The 19,032-nt window shown below is 38.1% G+C and overlaps 1 protein-coding gene across 2 annotated transcripts in view; it reads left to right on the forward strand.

Moving 5' to 3' along the window:
- The window catches only part of RSPO2 (R-spondin 2), a 121,860-nt gene that overhangs the window by 101,201 nt on the left and 1,627 nt on the right, over positions 1–19,032 (forward strand). The gene's annotated exons all lie outside the window — the stretch shown is intronic.

A 19,032-nucleotide genomic window follows, 5' to 3' on the forward strand; every position in this document is an offset into this window, starting at 1 on the left:
AAAGTGTGTTTTTGTATTAATATAAGGATCATTTGTGTTTGAAGGACTATAACTTTGTAGGAGAAGTTATGCTCTTTTCTTTCTTATAGCAACATATTGCTTTCTTGGGGTAGGGGGAACCTAAGATGTAGTTTCTGTGAACCTCATATGGAGTCAGACTCCGGCTGGGTAGCAGACAAACATGGAGGTATCCAGTTGCAAGGTTTTGGCTGAAGTAGCAGTGGGGCGCTAATGGAAGCGGTTGCTTTATGGAGTGTCAGATTTATTATGAACTTGCTTGAAGAAGTTCAGGCTGGGGGCATGACTTCCAGACACCCAGGGTTGGAGGAATTTTGCCAAATGGATTCCTGATTGCTAATATTGCTATCCTGATTGATGCTATCTGGCCATTCTTGAGGTGGATGATGTCTCAGAAATAAAGCTGTTCATCAGAGTGATTGACAAAAAAGGTCATGCCTTAGCAGGGGGAAAATAAATCTACTCATTTGTAAAATAAAAACAGCATTTTTCTGAAAATGTATTTGCTGCTAAAGACATTTGCAGTATTGTTCACTACTACTTGAGCCCACAATGTTGGAAAGGAGAGACGCGTAGATGATTTACTGTCCTCAGTGCTTGATTGTCATTAAATGCATAATGCTTGCCAACTAATAGTTGATGGGTTTTTGCCACACCAACTTGAAGGACTCTCAGATTACTTTTAAAGCTGAGCTCTTACTGCATTTTTCTTTATTTTTTTTAAAAATAGGACAGCTTAAGTCCAAAAGAAAAAGAAACAAGTTTAACAAATCTCAGATTAGACCGCAAAGAGCAGCCACTGTGTAGTCTACACAGTTTGGGAAAGTTAACTTTTGAGATTATAATTCTTATAAACTCCCAGTGGTCATGCTGACTGAGAATACTGAGGGCTGTAGTCCAAGCATGTAATTTAACTAAGCTCTTATGGGCAGTACCTCTTTGGATGTACAAATTGTATCATTGGGTATAAGGTAGCTCCTTTTCATCCTATGCAACATTAGACTACATTTATTTTCTGCTGAGCACATTTTACAAAACTATTTGAAGTAGTTTTAAACCAGGTGAGCGTATCATGGAGAAACATGGAAGATGTGGTCTGGAAGGTTCATTATTCAGATATCATTTTATTTACTTATGCAGGAGATGCCCTAAGAAGAACTATTCTCATGAAGCCTCTTGCAGTTGTCAGGGTGATAATTAATACACACCCAACTTGCAGGCTCCAAATTGTACATGGTTTTGGAATGCTGAAGTATAACTATCAAGTATTATTAAAATTCAGTGTGACCCCATCACAGTTCTAGCCGCATGCTGCAAAGTAGTAATGAGAATGATTGTGTGCCTTATCTCTTCACCAGAGCTTGGGTGTTCTCCCAGGATCCTCCATTGGCTGTGCTGATTGGGATATTCTGGGAGCTGTAGACCAAAAAAGACAAGTCTAGATGAGTAATACAACATCAGTTATGCCAGCCAATATGTAGAAGTACACAAAATGCCAAGCTTGAAGATATGCCTGTGTGGGAGTCTGGTGTCTCAAGAGGAGAGTCAATTTTAGGGGTGGGTGGGAGTGGGGAGGTGAAATATGGCCATAGAAAGTAAATAAAAATAAGGAGAATAGTGGGTACTGTCTGAAAACGGTGTGAATGAACACTGGTTGCATTCACTTATGTGTCTTCTTTTGTCCCGTTACAGGAATGTTTTTGCTCTGAATGTATACTTTTGCTGTCTGCTCCTCATAATGTTGCACTATTTTTTCCCTTGGGCAAGCTGATGGTAACTCACAACTATAGTAGGAAGAGATTGAACCTAATGAACTGTATGGAAGAGGCAAATCTTTAGGTGAAAATTTTAGGGGAATCTCATGTTGACAAGGCTGTTAGATGGATCAAACTCATGGGGTTTGCTTACAATAGAAGGAGGAGGAAGGGTGTCTTTGATCAGCAATGCCTGTGGAGAGGCTTTCAGGCCAAGTGGTATGAGCTTTGTAGGAAAGATATACAAGTCAAGCCTGCACATCAGGTATCAAAGAGATTTTACTGGCCTAAATAGCTTTTCTAAAAATGATGATTGAAGCAAGGTTTGAGGCCCAGGGAAAAAAATGTCTAGCCGTAATAGGAAAAACATTTTGAAGAACACACTGAAGGGAGGCCTTGGGGCTTCAACCGGAAGCCCATTGGAATAGGGAATTGACAATCTGATATCATGTGGCTGAGCAATCGCGTCAATAGCCAGTTTAACAAATTCCATTCTCTTTGACGGACTGTTTCCCTTCAAGCTTGAGGAGTCAAAGAAAGATTCTCTACACTTGTTGGCCATGTTGGAGATTTGGAAAACATATTGCTACTTCCTCTATCTGAATGTCTCTTTGTTAGGCAGAATGCAGGGTAGTACTCCGGAATACATTCTGAGAAGGATAATAGTAACTGGAAAGCTCTCTCTGTTTTCAGGAGATACTTTTCCATATCTTATTTATTGAGAATCCTCTAGGTAAGCAGAAAGGACAAAATGAACATAAAAGCAAAAGTTGGGAAAAAGGTTGTTTTTACTACAGCTCCCAGAATCCTTTAAGCCAGTCTAACAAGTGGATAGTCTCTGGGCGCATGGGAAAGGAAGGGTAGAGAGTATCTAGAAGTTTATCAAGAGTCAGAACCAAAGGCAGAGTGAGTTAGACATTACCTGAAAGCAATCTTAGGAGTGTTAAACCCCCAAGATTGTCTGAGGATCTGGTATGGGAGAGCAGATTCTTTACTTTGTAGAAATAGCTCCTGCTTATGGCATACTTGGTTTTTTGTCAATATGCCAAATATTACATATACAGGCATACCTCAGTTAAGAAATGGCCTGAGAAAGAAGCTCTTTTAAATTGTCTTTTGTACTCACCCAGCCACAGCTCCTTTTCCTTCTAATCCTCTGCCACTCTGTAATTTTTATCAGCTTTCAAATTGGGAGGATGGTGATGAAGGGCTGGAGAAACAGAGACTTATGGTGGTTTGCAACTAGGTATTTGCCATAAACAATGCAATCAAGCTGAGAGAAAAGGTATTTCTCATTCAGCAATTCTACTGAAGACACCTACTACAGGCAGCTGCTTTGAAAATCCCTTAGGGTGCAAGCATGAACACAAAAAAGAGAGACATTGAGACAGCAGTTAGCCTACCTTAATAGCTACCCCATACATACATCTTAAAAACAACAACAACATAAATCTATAAATTTGGGGGAAATTGTAATCACAAAGAATCTGGTTAAAGAAACAAAAACATTCCTTTTTGCATTTTGGAATAGGGTTTCAAACCATCTCCAGAAAGTTCACAATAGTTTCGTTTAGTTATGCAAGGCTTACTAGACAGGTTTTTTTTTTTAAATTCACACTAGCTTAGGTATCTAGTAATGCCTGGGTTAGGTCTTTTAAAACTATAACTCCCACCATCCAGGTCACTAAAACTCCTAAAATTCAGGGTTAGTCCTCCCAAGCCTCTCCAGTATATTCCATTGTCCATGGGGGGAGGGGGCTTGTGTGCCATGTTTGGTCCAGGTCCGTTGTCGGTGGGAGTCACAGAGCTTCCTGGAAGTTGGAGTTGTCTTAGAAATCTGTTGCCCACAAACATATATATACATACACACAAACAGAGATATTTATATACATATCTTCATCCTGGTTTCTTTTGCATCCAGTGGATTCGCATAGCCTTTTCCTCACAGTTGCTTCTACTTAGGGAGGTAGGGAACTCAAAGAAGATGTGGCTTGAAGAATCATCTTAAAAGTATAGCAGTTGTTTTTCAAAGATCCTGGACAGAGTTTAGAACAGTCATGGACAAACTTTGGACTTCAACCCCCAGAATTCCTAAGAACCGGTAGGAAATGTGGAAGTTGAAGTCCAAAACAGCTGGAGGGCCAAAGTTTGCCCATGCCTGGTTTAGAAGAAAGGAAAGGCAGAAAGTGTCTGTTTCTCTACTTTTATTATATATATATATAATGACAATGAAGAAAAAGAAGAATCGTTCTTTCTTTTAATGACTCCTTGCAACATGCAAAGACTGAGACTGGTCTTTTACAGATTTCTTAGAGAATCTCGAGATTGTAACAGATATTATTTGCATGCAAAGTGATTTTAAAAGATGAACTCAGTTTGAAATTGCTGTATCTTTTCAACCAGGAACTGCCCTTGAATGAAACCTTTACCACTTGAAAGGGTGGGTTTTCAAGTGTTTGAAATGATTACTGCCAGATGCCTCTCATAACACACAAAGAACTCCTAGCCTCAGTCATTCACAAGATGGTAACCCTGCAATGTAAGGCCTAATGAGTTATTATCCCTTTGCAGAGTTATTTGTTAGATTTGTTTCTGGCTCAAAATGCTTAGTAATTTGAAAACTCAATAAACTGTTTGTATCTGGTTGTGTAATTATAATATATAGGAGCCTCTGGTGGCACAGTGGGTTGAACCCCTGTGCCGGCAGGACTGAAGACTGACAGTTTGCAGGTTTGAATCTGTGGAGAGGGCAGATGAGCACTCTCTATCAGCTCCAGCTCCTCATTCGGAGACATAAGAGAAGCTTCCCTCAAGGATGATAAAACATCAAAATATCCTGGCGTCCCCTTGGCAACGTTCTTGCAGACGGCCAATTCTCTCACACCAGAAGCAACCTGCAGTTTCTCAAGTCACTCCTGACATGACAAAAAAATTATATTGCCATTGTGAAATATACTGCTTTGAAGTAGGGTCCATTATCTGTATGGCTTTTGAGTTTCATTCAGCTTCTGCAGGTATGCTATGAAATGCATATGGCATGTAGTATTATTAATAACACAATCATTTTGTGACCCGTGGACTACCAGTAGGCCATGAGGACAAAAATCTGGTCCATGAGCCTCCTTCCTCATTATTTATTTTATTTTATTTTATTTATTTTAATTCCACTCCTTTCATGTCACCTGCCATTCCTTCCCTGTGGCTTTTCATGGCATATGTTCTGTACCAGAAACTAGAGCTGATATCATCTCTACAGTGCAATTTTCTGAATCAGCATCCCAAACCAAATCTAAAGTTGATCAAAAACTGATTCGTAACCCTTTTGGTACTAATGTTGGAGAGTGGTTCTTGGTCAAAGTGGTCCCTGGTCAAGTGGTCCCTGGTAAAAAAAAAAGGTTGGGAACCACTGATTTAGACCGATGCAAATTTGCTTAGAAATGAGTACAGGGGGCTTAGTCTATTGTAAGTATTTTAAAAGTTGTAATCTAAGAAAGAAAGAAAATCCTAGCAAAAACCACGAATTTGATTAAATTTGACACGGACCTTTGCTCCATATGGCTTTTGATGATCACATGACCTTTTTAGCCACCAAATTTTATTTTTAGGAATGTACATATTGCACATTTGCTGAGCAAAATAACTGGATGGGGTCAAACAAGGGAGGTTTAAGCTGTCCAAATGATTTTGTGGAAAATGAAGTGATAATATTTATGGCTGATGGTCAAAGAGTTCATTTTTTTTCCTTTTTTGAATGTTTGGTTTGGACAAAGGCAGTATTAGGCAATTTTTATAATCAAATTTTCCCTTAACGAACACACTTCCTTTTTCAAAAACAGAGAGATAAATGACCTTACCAGTGTCGTTTTTTAAAAAACAAAGTAGTATTCTCTCCTGCTTGGACCTTTTACCACAATGTCTTGCCAGGGCTTTGCCTGGAAAATAAAAGAGTAATAATTAGATCTGAATTGTTCCTCCTCAAAATATCATGCGGTGTTTATAACTGTCTAGATTTATTTTGTTAAGGAGAAAAACAGCAGGAAATTGAGTATTTAATTATGTATGTAATTCAAAAAATTGGAAGTGTCTCTGTTTGATGTTCATGAGCCAATGTTCATATCAGTATTTGATTTTTATAGTCCTTAACACATTTGGCTCAAGTATATCAGCCAGAAATATTCTAAAATTAAACGACTTTGAAAGACATTTGCTGATTTATACTTTTTAAAGTCACCATTAGCTTTTACCTAAAACATACACGGGTACATACATCAGTACAAAGTCTGAAAGACTAAGAGCCCTGTGAAATGTTTGCAGAATCTCCAATTGCAACGTTTTCTTTGCAGGAAATGAATTTTCTGCACAGAATATTCAAGTTCTTGTGCAGATAAAGCTGCATTCTGAGCAAAAGCCCAAATGTGAGTTTTGTGCAGAATAAGTCCTGAACTGTAATGAGACAACACTCAAGAAGATTATTTTTTCAACCATTTGTTTTAAAAGAATTGAATATTCTTCCCATCCCTATCCTACTCTTGCGATTGGCAACTAACTGAGCAATGTGGAGCTGTAGTGCAAAAAAAGCAAGTTTCCTAAGCTCATGCAAGGCCATATTGTGTTACATATACTTGGCTCATGGGATTAGAATATGTCTATGAATACTTCTGCTACCATTGATCCAGTATTTTGGAGAAAGCAGAATTCTGTTTCTTTTTTTCTTTTTGGAAAAAATTTGAAAGCTGCATTTCTGGTTCAGATTGCAATAATTTGAGAACACATTCTAAGACAAGGATGGGAAAAATGAGGGGCCCCAGGTACTTTAGATTGCTGCTCTCTCTTTCTCTTTTGTATGTGTGTGTCAGGAGTGACCTGAGAAACTGCCCACAGTATTTTCACAGGGCTAATTGCACAGGTAGGAATCATGTAGCCCTCCAGGTTGTTTTGGAGCATTTCTTCTTCATTCCTGGCAGTGCTGCCCAAGGAAAGTGGAAACTGTGGCACAACAACATGTGGAGAAATGCATGATTCCTGCCACTGCCTTTGTGTGAAATGGCTACACTACTTGTGTTTTTTTCCTAGGGTCTTGTGTAGTCGTGTAGCTGGTGCAGTTTATGCCAACCTTCAGTTTCCTTAGAGATGCAGTCAGATCTTCATATTTCATTAATAAAGTGATTTTTGTTGGCTGTGAAATGCCGAAATGATGAATTTCCTTTGTTACAGCTGGAGCCATTCTTTCAGTTGGTGGCTCCTATGATTGAATCAGCTTTTGGCTCATATTGTGAAGCAGCTGACAGCTTATTTTTTATTCCCTTTCTTCTTATTCTCTCCCCACTTGCTTTAAGCAAGGTTCAGGTCATGCACAGTCCTTGGATCAGGGGCAGATAATTTTAGAGTGATCTACTGTCTAACTTCTGAGACACTGACTTCCTTCACAGTAAACATTGCATTTTTGAGAGAATAGATCAGCTTTCAAAAACTGGCAACAAATGGCAATTGCCAAATGGAAGTTCAGTGTCAAGTGGAAAAACATATAAAGAGGTGGGACAAAATTGGTTTTTCATATATTAGCTTGTGGCTCAAAAATAAATCAATATATTATCAATAAAAACACTCATGTGGTTTGTAGCACCGGTTAATCTGATAGTAGGACCCAATTAAAAAAACATCATCAATCTGTAGATATATGGGTAATTTAAAAAATAGCTAAGGGATTGTAGGAATGTGGAAATGGCCTTGCTTTTCTAGAAATGGGCTGAAAAGGGGAAAAAAAGCATATTAGTTATTTTGCTTTAAAATTTTGTTTTGTGCTCATTTGACAACTAATGCTATGTACAATTGGAAAATTCATATTTCATAAGGAGCTAATGTCATGAGAGATAAAACATAATAGGCCAAAGGTCAAGTGAAAAGGATTTAGGAACAAGGATGTTGGTGTTCTTATAGAAAAGCTACCTATATTCCAAAAAAACCTTTTCATTGAGTCTGAAAACATTATACAATTTTTAAAATAAAAATACATTTCTCTGAAGATGTATTTGTAGTTAAGTAGCAGAATATCAGATCTGCATGGTGAAAGCACAAGGTCCAATGCCTGGCATTTCTGGGTAGGGGTAAGAAAAGATTCTGCCTGAAATTTGGGAGAATTTTCAATTGTCACTTCCAGTGAGGTTGGGCTGGAAAAATTCATGGTCTTATTCACTTCTCTGTCAGACAACATCTTAAGGCAGATATATTCATGTTCCTTTCTTGCAAATATGTGTAAGCATCAGTCTCAGTGAATGTGAATTTTCTGGTAACTATCCGGAAGAAGATATAGCAATCCCCAAAAAGTAAGAAAAAAATTAGCATGTGAACAAAGTTCATCTTTGAGGTTTCCTGAAATCTACAAATGATGAGGAAACAGGCTGCCACTTTCAGGCCAAGGAAGAGACATTAATACTTGAGTTCAATCTTTCACCAGGAAAGAAATAACAGTACATATTACAGTTTGAATATATCAACTCGGTCTTTTATATGTATAAATAGAAATAGTTTTACTAACTAAAGTGTTTTTACTGTGTATTTTCCTACTGGAAAAATCCTTCTTTTTTGTGTCGCTTTAAAGTAAAAACTGTAAAATATTGGGGACTTGATCCAAAATGACTAAACTTAGACTGTTGTACTTTGGGCCTATCATGAGAAGATATAACTAATTAGAAAGTACACGTCTGGCAAAGTAGAAGACAGTAGGGAAAAAAAGAAGACTGCATTACAGACTCAAACTGGGAAGGCCAGCAGAACAAGAGAGTTTGATCAAGATGGCAGAAGTTACTAAGGAAGATTGCACAAGCTCAACAAAGTAGCCACAGTTGGCTTTTGGCAGAACTCACTGGAAGGGGCAAGATTTTGCCCATTTTCTTCTCTCCAGAGCAGCAGATATGGATGCTCAAGGTGAATAGCAGCAGATATTAATGAACTTTATCATTGACCACAGATCTCCGCATTTGCACATCTTTTTTAAAACTTGGGATGCTTTTTTTAAAGTCCCAAATCATAAGCAAAACTTGTTTAGCACTTTTGAATCTATGACGAAACTTTCTTGTTGACCCATCCAAACGTGATGTGTATTTCCCCAGGCGATATCTTTGTGCCAGATTTAGTTATGGACTCTGGGCCAGAAGTACAGCAAAGCTCTAGGCTCAGGGCATATGGAATAGAGATAGAATTTTAAGTTAAACAAATAATAATACAAATAGCTTCTGGCCGTACAAATGATCTTCTTTTTCCTGTTCATAATGTAACTGGTAGGCAACATCTCGCAAGTGATTATCAAGCACGCAAGACCCAGCAATAGCACTGTTTTAATGTGTATTTTGGAAGGGATCATGACTCAGTGATAAAACATGTAGAAGATCTAGGTTCAGTCTGGGACACTCCCATTGAAAGGGTGGACTGTCAAGGCCTGAAATCCCGGATTCATTGCCTGCTTCCAGAGCAGAGTGCTGAACGAGATGATGCAGTGGTTTCACTCCATTTAGGGCTTCTTCGTTACATGTTTGTTTATTGTTTGAACAAACATAGCTGAATGACAAATGGAATATATGTTACAGCATATCTACATTTTGGATAGGTTTCAAATGCACAAATTCAAATACATGCATAGGATCTACAAATTGATTTTTTTTTAAATGAAGCATTTTATTATGGACGTTTGCCTTACATCTTGGAAACTGCCCTGAGTCCCTTCTGGCAGATGGGGCAGTATACAATAAAGTTGTTGTTGTTGTTGTTGTTGTTGTTGTTGTTGTTGCTATTATCATCATCATCATCACCTTTAAAGTTTTGTTTAGTATAATATTTTTGAGGATCGCATCCACAAATAAAATTGACTAGACTTTAAGGTCTAGTGTAAATTAAATGAATATTGTGAATTAAATGAATATTAAGCATTACCTTTGTTTCAGTTTCTTCATAGAGATTTTGGTCAATGATTTATGGGTGGTCTTTGAGATTCCAAGAGTGACAGGGAAAAAAACCCTTTTCCAAGCACTAAGTGGGCTTATACAAATGTATAATACAAGCCTTCCTCCTCCTATTAAATCCCTTGCCTGTTTTGAGAAACTCATTAATTTTTGAGATCCTTCCACTTCTTTAGGTTCACTTTAGACACTTTATGATATTGAGAAACACACACACACATGTTTATTATACAAAATAGCTTTCTAGCTCATGGACTCATCACTGTGTAATAGAGCATCTGTTACACAGGTTCTTCACTTTTCTGGCAGAGAAAAGTGAAGGTATCGCCTGCTCTTTTATGTTTTAGTTCAGAGTGCACAGTTTGCAGAGGGTCTAAATCAAGATGACAAATGTCAAGGAATCTCACAGTAATGCAGTTCAGCTTCTTTCTAATTACATATAGCTTTTTCACATAAGTAATGTGTGAAGGGGGCTATAGCATGGCACTGCTTTTTTTCTCTTCTATCTGTATGCTGCAGAAGTACAGTTGTCCCTCTGTTTCCATAGCTTCCACATCTATGGATTTAACTAATTATAGATCAATAATATTCAATCTTTAGGAAGTGCTGTGGGAGAGGAGTTTGCTGACCTGTCCATTGCCAATTCTCTTTTTTTAAAATCTATGTTTTTCCTTCACCAGAGGAATTGGCATATATATATTTGTGGCTCATATATAGGCCTTTATCATCTGTGGATTTTGATGCCCATCAGGCACCCTAGAACCAATCCCTGTGGATACAGAGGACAAATGTACCTTCTTTTCTATGTCTGCCCTCATTCACACACAAGACTCATAAACTGAAAAACCATGATCCAGTTACTTAGCCTTTACAGTAGAATTGCTAGTGTCAAGAGACCTGATTGGCACTTTGCAAGAGCTTATGGTGAATCCTAAAAGACTAATATTACCAGAAAAATAGCAGAATCTCATGCTGGGCAAACATTATATAGAATTTTCTCCTAAGGCAATGCTTGGAAAAGTTTCGTCTTTGGGATTATAACCCCCCATTTGCTGGAGGCTGCTGCCTCAGAATCTTAAGTTATGACTCCAGAATTTGGCTAGGGGATATAATACTGCTCAAAATTTAAGATACTCAGGGAGAGCCCTGTGGCATGTCCCAAGACAATGACACTCTGTGCTGGTGGGTACATATGATAAAACTTTCTCTCTAGCAGTACTTCACTTGTGGAAGTCCCTATTAAGGGAAGTTAGGTTGTTCTGAGCTGGAAGCTTTTGTTCTGCATTTCTGCAAGTTTTAATCTATGTGTTACTCTAAACGTTATTCTCCATTATGTTTTTCTCCTTGGTGTCCTGATGGCTGCAAAATATTATAAAAGATTTCCAAACATGGGGAAAGGCAGCTGGTGATAATGGCAGTATTTGAGAGTCTTAATCCCCTCCCCAACTGCAATCCCCTTTTCCTTGTGTTTGTCGTCTTTTTAGATCGTAAGGCTGAGAGAAGGAAATTGACAAATCAACATTATGGAAGCCTCTCTGGAAGTCATTTTGGCTAAGGGGCAGGGTACAAATATTGCATATAATGCAATGGTTCTCAACCTGGGGTCCTCCAACTCCAAGAAATCCCAGCCAGTTTACCAGTTGTTAGTATTTCTGGGAGTTGAAGGCCAAAAACATCTGGGGATCCCAGGTTGAGAACCGCCGATATAATCTGGTTTAAAAACAACTTTGTAGTTATAAGAAATAATAGTTATAAGCTATAATAAATAATAATAGTCCTTGTTTTGCAGGGAGAATATTTTTTTAATCTATGTTTTTAAAAAGCACCTTTACAGTGAGTAGCACTCTGTGAAATATTGGCTACAACCAAGTAACTTCCAACATTTAGACATTCTATAGTAGAAGTCCTTAATGGATCGTAATCTGATTTGCATTGTGGAAATTAAATTTTGCAGGCGCCACAATTATTGGCCCTTTTTTTACTGCACAGGAAGAGGAAATAAATATATAAAGCAAATCCTACTAAGAGTAGACGAAGAAAATTATATGTGCTTTGAAACACTACATGGAAGGATGTTTAACCAGAACACTATATTTGAACTTCTAATAGGTTTGCATCCCTTTCTCATGTTTTGACAAACATCCTGTATAACTGTTCCATGAGCACTAGCAGTGACTTGCTTTTAATTTAGTGGTCTCTTCAGCAAGGAGTGAACATTTTCACAGATGTTAAATGGTAGTTATTTTGGTTTCAAAGAAGCACCCTCAAGGTCTGAATGGTAATCACAAAGCAGTGTTGGTCATTGTCTTGTGTTTGAACAGCCCACTGATTCACCACAGTAGTTCCCTAGAGGTAATAATGACCCAAAATAGACTAATAAACCCTTTCATGGTGTGGCTGGTCTTTCATCTCAAACCTTTACATTTATTGATCTTCACTGAAGCACTGAACACATTTGCAGGATAATTGCACTTAAAGAGATGTGTGTAGATGCTCTTTTGATCACTGATTCAGTAGGAGTCACAGTAATGTATAGGAATGGATTCTAAGGCAATGATTTGAAATATGGGCATTTCAAGAATGGAAAATACCCAATGTCTCTTTGGAAACATCAAATAGCTAAAGAGGTTCGAGTCCTTTTCACACTACAGTGTTATATTCCTCTTTAACAACCATGTTCACATAATCATGATATTTGTAATTTGCTGCTGTCAAGGCAAACCTATTGCAGGGTTTTCTTGACAAGATTCTTTAGAGGGGCTTTGCCATAGCTTTCCTCTGAGGCTGAGATACCGTGGACTTGTCCAAGACCAGCAGTGGATTTCCAAATCACTACACCACACTGCTTTGTAGTTTCAGTTTTGAAAGGGGAAGGCAATGGTAAACCTCTTCAGAACAAATATTGCCAGAAAACCCTGTGGCCGAGTCATCTTCGTATCTCTGTAGACTGAAAATGGCTTGAAGGCACCCAACAAGAATGAATTTAGAATTATCTGCCAGAGTTCTAGTGTCTCACCACACTACAAAATCAAGGATTCCATAACATGCAGCAATAGCAATTAGTGAAATATAGCACTGTAATTGTCCACTGTAAAAGAGCCTCTTTATTCCTAAAAATGTTTTTTAAGGACCCATAGCTTAAGATCTTCTATAGTAACATAGATCTTAAGCAACTACCTTTAATGCTAAGTTGGTTTGTTCTAGGAGCAAGGATTTATCTTCTTTAATACTTACTTTATGAAATGCTATTACTGGTTCATCAGATGGAGTTCCCTTTCCCAGGTATTTGGAAGCTGCCTGAAGACATCTCCTTATTCTGTGTCGGATGTAGATGGCTTTCATTGGGTATTTCATTTTAATTGTGGAGTCTGTTTTGACAGTTCATTGTACATTGAGACTTTTATTGTCTGATTGTATTATACTTCTTTATCTATCTTTATCTTCTGTGTGCCCAATGGACCAAACAGCACTGAAAATGTGTAATTAATAACAATAGAGATGTCATTAGCTCAGAACATTGGATTTTTCAAAGTATTCATTTCCCAGCCACAATTTTTAACTGAGGGCCAGTATACACAATGTTCTCGCCATGGGAATGCCATAGAAATCAGATATCCCTACAACAAATGATTCCTGGCCAAGCATTCAGAAGCACTTACAACATAGATCATCACCATCATATTATGAATATCCATCCTCTTTGCCAGTCATGACTAGGAATATCCAATGCAGTGGGATGAGGACAGTGACAATAGTTCATGTTGTATGTCAAGTCTGGTACTAAATTTGGCAGTGTATGTCAAGATCATCCATGAGGGTATCTTCTTTCATAGCATGTAAAAGAATAGCAAACTTGCACATTATCAGGCACAGTGATGTGATGTTTAGCATAAAGAAGAGGAAACTAAAAGAAAAGTACCATTCTCCTCTGATAGGCAGTGGCAAACAAATTGATTGATTATTGTGTAAGGATCACAAAAGACCCTAAAAATATTGTTCTGAAGAGAAAAAATAGCAGCGAAATGAGAAAGGTGCCCACCTACTTTGTATGTCCATCACAGGAAGGAGAAGAGCATCTATGCCATTAATGAGCAGCTATAGCAGTGTGGGGGTAGCCACAGGTGATAAAGGGATGACCAAAGTGACCGATAATGTGGAAGAAAGAATGCAAAAAAAAAAATGAAATAGATGTCAGGTAATGATGAGAGGGCAGGAAAGAAATATGTTTTGGTGGAAAGAAATATCTCACGGCCCTTTAAAAAGTGTGAAAAAGTATTGGGATATAGAGTGTGGGCACTGTGATGACATAGTGTTGGTGTTTATCTGTAAGAAAAAACTGCAATTTTAAAATGTTTTCAGCAATACAGAAATAACCTCACACTTGATTCAGAAGTGTACTTTGTTTCATCATGTCAGGTGGACAGAAACTGCAGATAAATGAGCTCCCCCTATACCTTTCATGCTGTCTTGACTCAGAAATTAAACGAGATGTTTCTAGAATAATTGGAGATCATTTGGCTTGTATTTTAGACCAAGCCAGTATTTAGAAACCCCACTTTAATACTTTCCCCACTTAAGAAATTTACCAGCTGCGTCAGCTGTTGGTACCGATGTAAGGGTCACTTTTTGTCCATTCTGAGTTTACATTTGAACGTTAAAAGACTAAACAAATATATGGAACTGAATGCCTCGTAGAAGTTTTTTTTAAGTACTAACTCTTTTAAAGTTCAGACTAAATCTTGGAGCATATTTACCATTCTACTGTCATGGAAGAGAGGAAATGCCAGTGTTTACCAGTCATCACTGGCACAAGATAGTGGTGGAACATAGCGAGAAGGAAAGAGGCATCTGGCTAACATGGAAATGGCTCAGATAGCTTCATTGGCATTTCTCTTCAACAATGTTGTTTGGCATTTTCAAATATTTGGCAAAATGCATCACAGAGCAGAACCAGATGCATTTCCAACTGCTGATTAGTCTTAATGACTTTAGCAATATGCTTCAGAAAATTATTTTGTGTATTACTTTTAATTTCTTTCCATGTCTTCTGTGTGAATTTCTCTTACGTTATTGCCCCCCTCTTTTAAGCATAAAATAGTTGGCAAAATGCATCATAGAGCAGAACCAGATGAATTTCCAACTTCTGATCACTCTTAATGATTTTAGCAACATTTTCAGAAAATTATTATTTTGTATCACTTTTAATTTAATTCAGTTTCTTCTGTGTGAATGTATGTTACTGTTTGGCCCCCTCTTTTAAGCAGAACTTCTTTTTTTTCCAAAGGATGCTTTCTTTTCTTGAATATTTCCTTCATGTTCTGGTGGCTTCTTGTCCCTTTCCAGATGGTTTCCTATACATTCTAGCTGAACCTCTTCTACTCGGATGTTCAGTTTCTGTTCTGGAGAGATTGAATTCTCTTGATCTTCAATTTCCCTCCTATTTTGTTTTTTAATTTTCCTTTTTTTAAAAGTCAAACATGACTGCATTTAGTTATTTATAAATTAACTAGCGGCTGTTGGTACTTCCTAACAATAAATTAAATGGGGTCTGGGATTTGTCCAAACAGTTGTATCCATGATTTCTCTCCTTTGCCAGTAATGTGAAAACTTATGGTGCTATAACTGATTTTGAACCTGAAATTTATAGTTCCTATCTAAATTTGTAAGCCGCCCTGAAACCCCCCTTGGGGGTTGAGAAGGGCAGGGTAGAAATACTTGAAATAAATAAATAAATAAATACTCCTAAAGCACCAGATCCCATCTGATCTTGAAAGCTAAGCAGAACCAGCCCTTGTTACTACTTGGATGGAAAGCCACCTGTGAATATCAGATATTTCAGTCTGCATTTCAGAGTAAGGAACTGGCAAAAGTACCTCTGAATAAAAGGTAAAGATTTCCCCTTGACATTATGTCTATTCGTGTCTGATTCTCATCTCTATTTTTAAGCCGAAGAGCCAGTGTTGTCCATAGATGCCTCATTCGGGCTGAAAAGGGTGGGATAAAAATGTGATAAATAAATAAATCAGTTTTCCAGCATTACTGCATGGAGTGCTGTTACCTTCCCACCAGAGTGGTACCTATTGATCTATTCACATTTGCATGTTTTCAAACTGCTAGGTTGGCAGAAGCTGCTCCCCAGATTTGAACCACCAACCTTTTGTTCAGGAAGTTCAGTAGCTCAGCAGTTTAACCTGCTGCGCCACTGGGGGCTCCTCTGAATATTACCTAAGAAAACTCAGTGACATTCATGGTCTCCAAAAGTTGACAGGTGTTCGAAGGCATACATGCACACATGCCTTGGAAATGTGATTAAGCAGCGCCCAGTGATATGGTATGAGCATTGTACAGGGTGCAGCAGCATAACTTCCTTTTTTCAAAACTTAATAAAACCCATTGTATGAATCAGAATTTTTTTTATAATGTAGGCGCATACCTAAAGTTTTGTTTTACGTAGTTTTGAAGATCAAATTAGGTAGGTGACGTCCCCCATTCTCCATTCTCCATACACTGAGTAAACCGATTTCTGGCATTTGTCGTGACTCTTGCCAGCATAGCAGGCATTATGTTGGCAATTTTTTCCTGGATGTTGGTCTTCAAATCTTGTAGAGTCCTTGGATGGTTCACATAAACACGCGATTTCAAAAACCTCATAGAAAAAAATCACGAGGGGCCAAATCTGGAGAGCGGGCCGGCCACTCCAAATCCGTTCGAAAAGTAGGCCTCAACGGCAAAAGCACGCTCCTCACTGTTCCAACGCATGATGGCGACTGAACTGTGTTCAGGACAAAACTTTATACTCCCACCTCTCAAACGAGACGACCAGGCCTGTAGCGAGGGGGTGGTTTTAGGGGTTCAACCCCCCCCCCGAAATGTTTCAGATTTTTTTTAAAAAAAACCTGGCTCATGAATTTTAACTGGTTAACCAAATCCCCATGCTAAGTCTATGAGATGCAAAAAATTAAGAGTCCCTCCAGAACTGCAAGCACTATCTCAAGCAAATATTGACAATTTATTCACACTGTCATTACTTGCAGCAATAGCCAATGTAGTGAAGCAACCAAGTTGGGTGTGTGTGTGTTGAATGCTCTCATTAAGGAGGCCAGACTTGGTGGAGGTGGTTGACAGGGGCGGAGCTGCAGGCTATGGAAGGATGCTCTGTCCCCTGCTCTGCTCTTTGCTTCAGCATGAGCTAGGAGGCAGGTTTCAACCCCACCCCCCACCCCCCACCCCCCGAAATTTTCAACCCTCCCCGAAATTTTCAACCCTCCCCGAAATTTTCAACCCCACCCCCCCCGAAATTGTCAACCCTCCCCGAATTTTTTTTCTGGCTACTGCCCTGGAGACGACTACCGCTCTGCTATGTCTTCAACTGACAGAATGGTGCACATTTTAAAAAAGGAAGTTATGCTGCCTCACCCTGTATATGACATGGAGATTTGATTATTCCTGTAGGTGGGAAAAGGGAAGGATAAACAATGTATTAAAAAGAATGACAGTAAATCTACAGCAACATTTTAACAGCCTAATACTAGTGGCATGGTGAAGCAGATATTCAGCAAGGATATTTGGGGTGCATTAGGCACAATTAAGACTGAATGAGGCATATGACTTTCAAACTAATTTTCTAATCTTTGCTAAATTAAAGGGGCATTATTATATTGGAAACATATACGCTCTTAGTTTGTCCAAATGTGAATATCTACTGCCATCCTGTGGCAGAAGTATGCATTCTAGCCAAACTATTGCCAAACAGATGATATATTTGACAGTGCTGGGTGTTTTATAATAGAAAGAAACATTTTACAAGGCAGTTGGACAGAGTGTCAAGCTTTGTTCTTGGAGACCGATGCAGAGTTTTGGAAAAGTACTTGTTAGGCTCTAGCACTCAGAATCCCATAGGCACCATAGCCAATCTGTATGCTATCTGGAGAATTCTTGGAATTAGTATACAAAAGTAACTTTTCTAGCCTCCACTGGGCTGTATCAATTTGCAGCTATTTCATCTGACAACTTCATAGGGAAAGATGAATCAGAAAGCACTCAGATATTGTTATGCTTGGGTGCAGCTGATGTTGATTCCTTCCAAATAGATTTTATGACTTCACCCAATTCCTTGTTCCCTTGTCTCTTACCTTTTCAATAGTAAATGGAAACCACTATGGTAGAGTTTAGGAGAAAATCAGCATATACACATAGTAAGCAAATTAATGGAATAATGAATCTGAACCTATCTGTTTGTCTGGTTATGTCACAGGGCCTTTCTGTATTTTGAGTTTGAGAGTTTGCTTAAAGAGTTACAAACTTTGAATTACATCTTTTGGAAAATCCCAATATCTATAGTAGATAAACTCAGGCTGGATCTACACGGCTCCAATATCCTAGGATATAATCCCAGATTATCTTCTTATCCCAGGCTATCTAGCAGTGAAGACTCATATAATCCAGTTCAAAACTGTTAATCTGCCATCAAATCCTGGGATATAGAGTACTGTAGATCCAGCCTCAGATGTCACAGAAAAATGGGAGAGGAGCATTAGTACATTCAAATAAGAATTTGATCTGTTCAGACGAATTTTTCTCCAATCTCAATTTTTCTTGGGTTACTGTCTTTACTTTTAACCTTTTTTATATTTAACAATTTCTGTTTAGCATGTAATTTGAGATACCCAAAGCAATATGACAACGTGCCTATGGCACATGATACAAATGTAAGTTTTTTCATGTCTATAATGCTTGGATATGAGGTGTTTTGGATTTTGGAATAGCTGTATTTGGATATATGCACACAATGAGATATCTTGGAGACTGGAACTAAGTCTAAATGCAGCACTTGTTTATATTTCATATACACTTGAAGGTACACAATATTTTTCTAATTTTGTGCATAAAAACAGAGGTGGTGCTATCTCACCCACCCACATGGGCAATTTTGGACGTTGGTATATTTTGGATTTCAGAATTCAGGTATTCCAAAATAAAAAAAATGTCAAGCACTTGTGGTCTCAAGCATTTAAATAAGTGATTCTCTACATATGTGTGTGTGTATAAATATGGAAGGAGATAAGTATTTTGGACATTCTCATGAGCTCATATCTGCCTCACCTATTCATTTTATTTTCTGGTTTTCTATTAACAAGATTTGCCATAATTGATGGAAGACTCTGAAGAGAATGTAATCACAGGAATGGAATAATTATTGAAGTCCAGCTTTGATATTCAGTGGGTTTGATCACTACAAAAGAGAGGAGACATTTTTGGCAGACTTCCAAATGATGAGGTTGAGATTACTGGCCTAGAAATAATTAGCT

The sequence above is a fragment of the Anolis sagrei genome, chromosome 4, assembly GCF_037176765.1.
Source record: "Anolis sagrei isolate rAnoSag1 chromosome 4, rAnoSag1.mat, whole genome shotgun sequence".
Taxonomy (NCBI): domain Eukaryota; kingdom Metazoa; phylum Chordata; class Lepidosauria; order Squamata; family Dactyloidae; genus Anolis; species Anolis sagrei.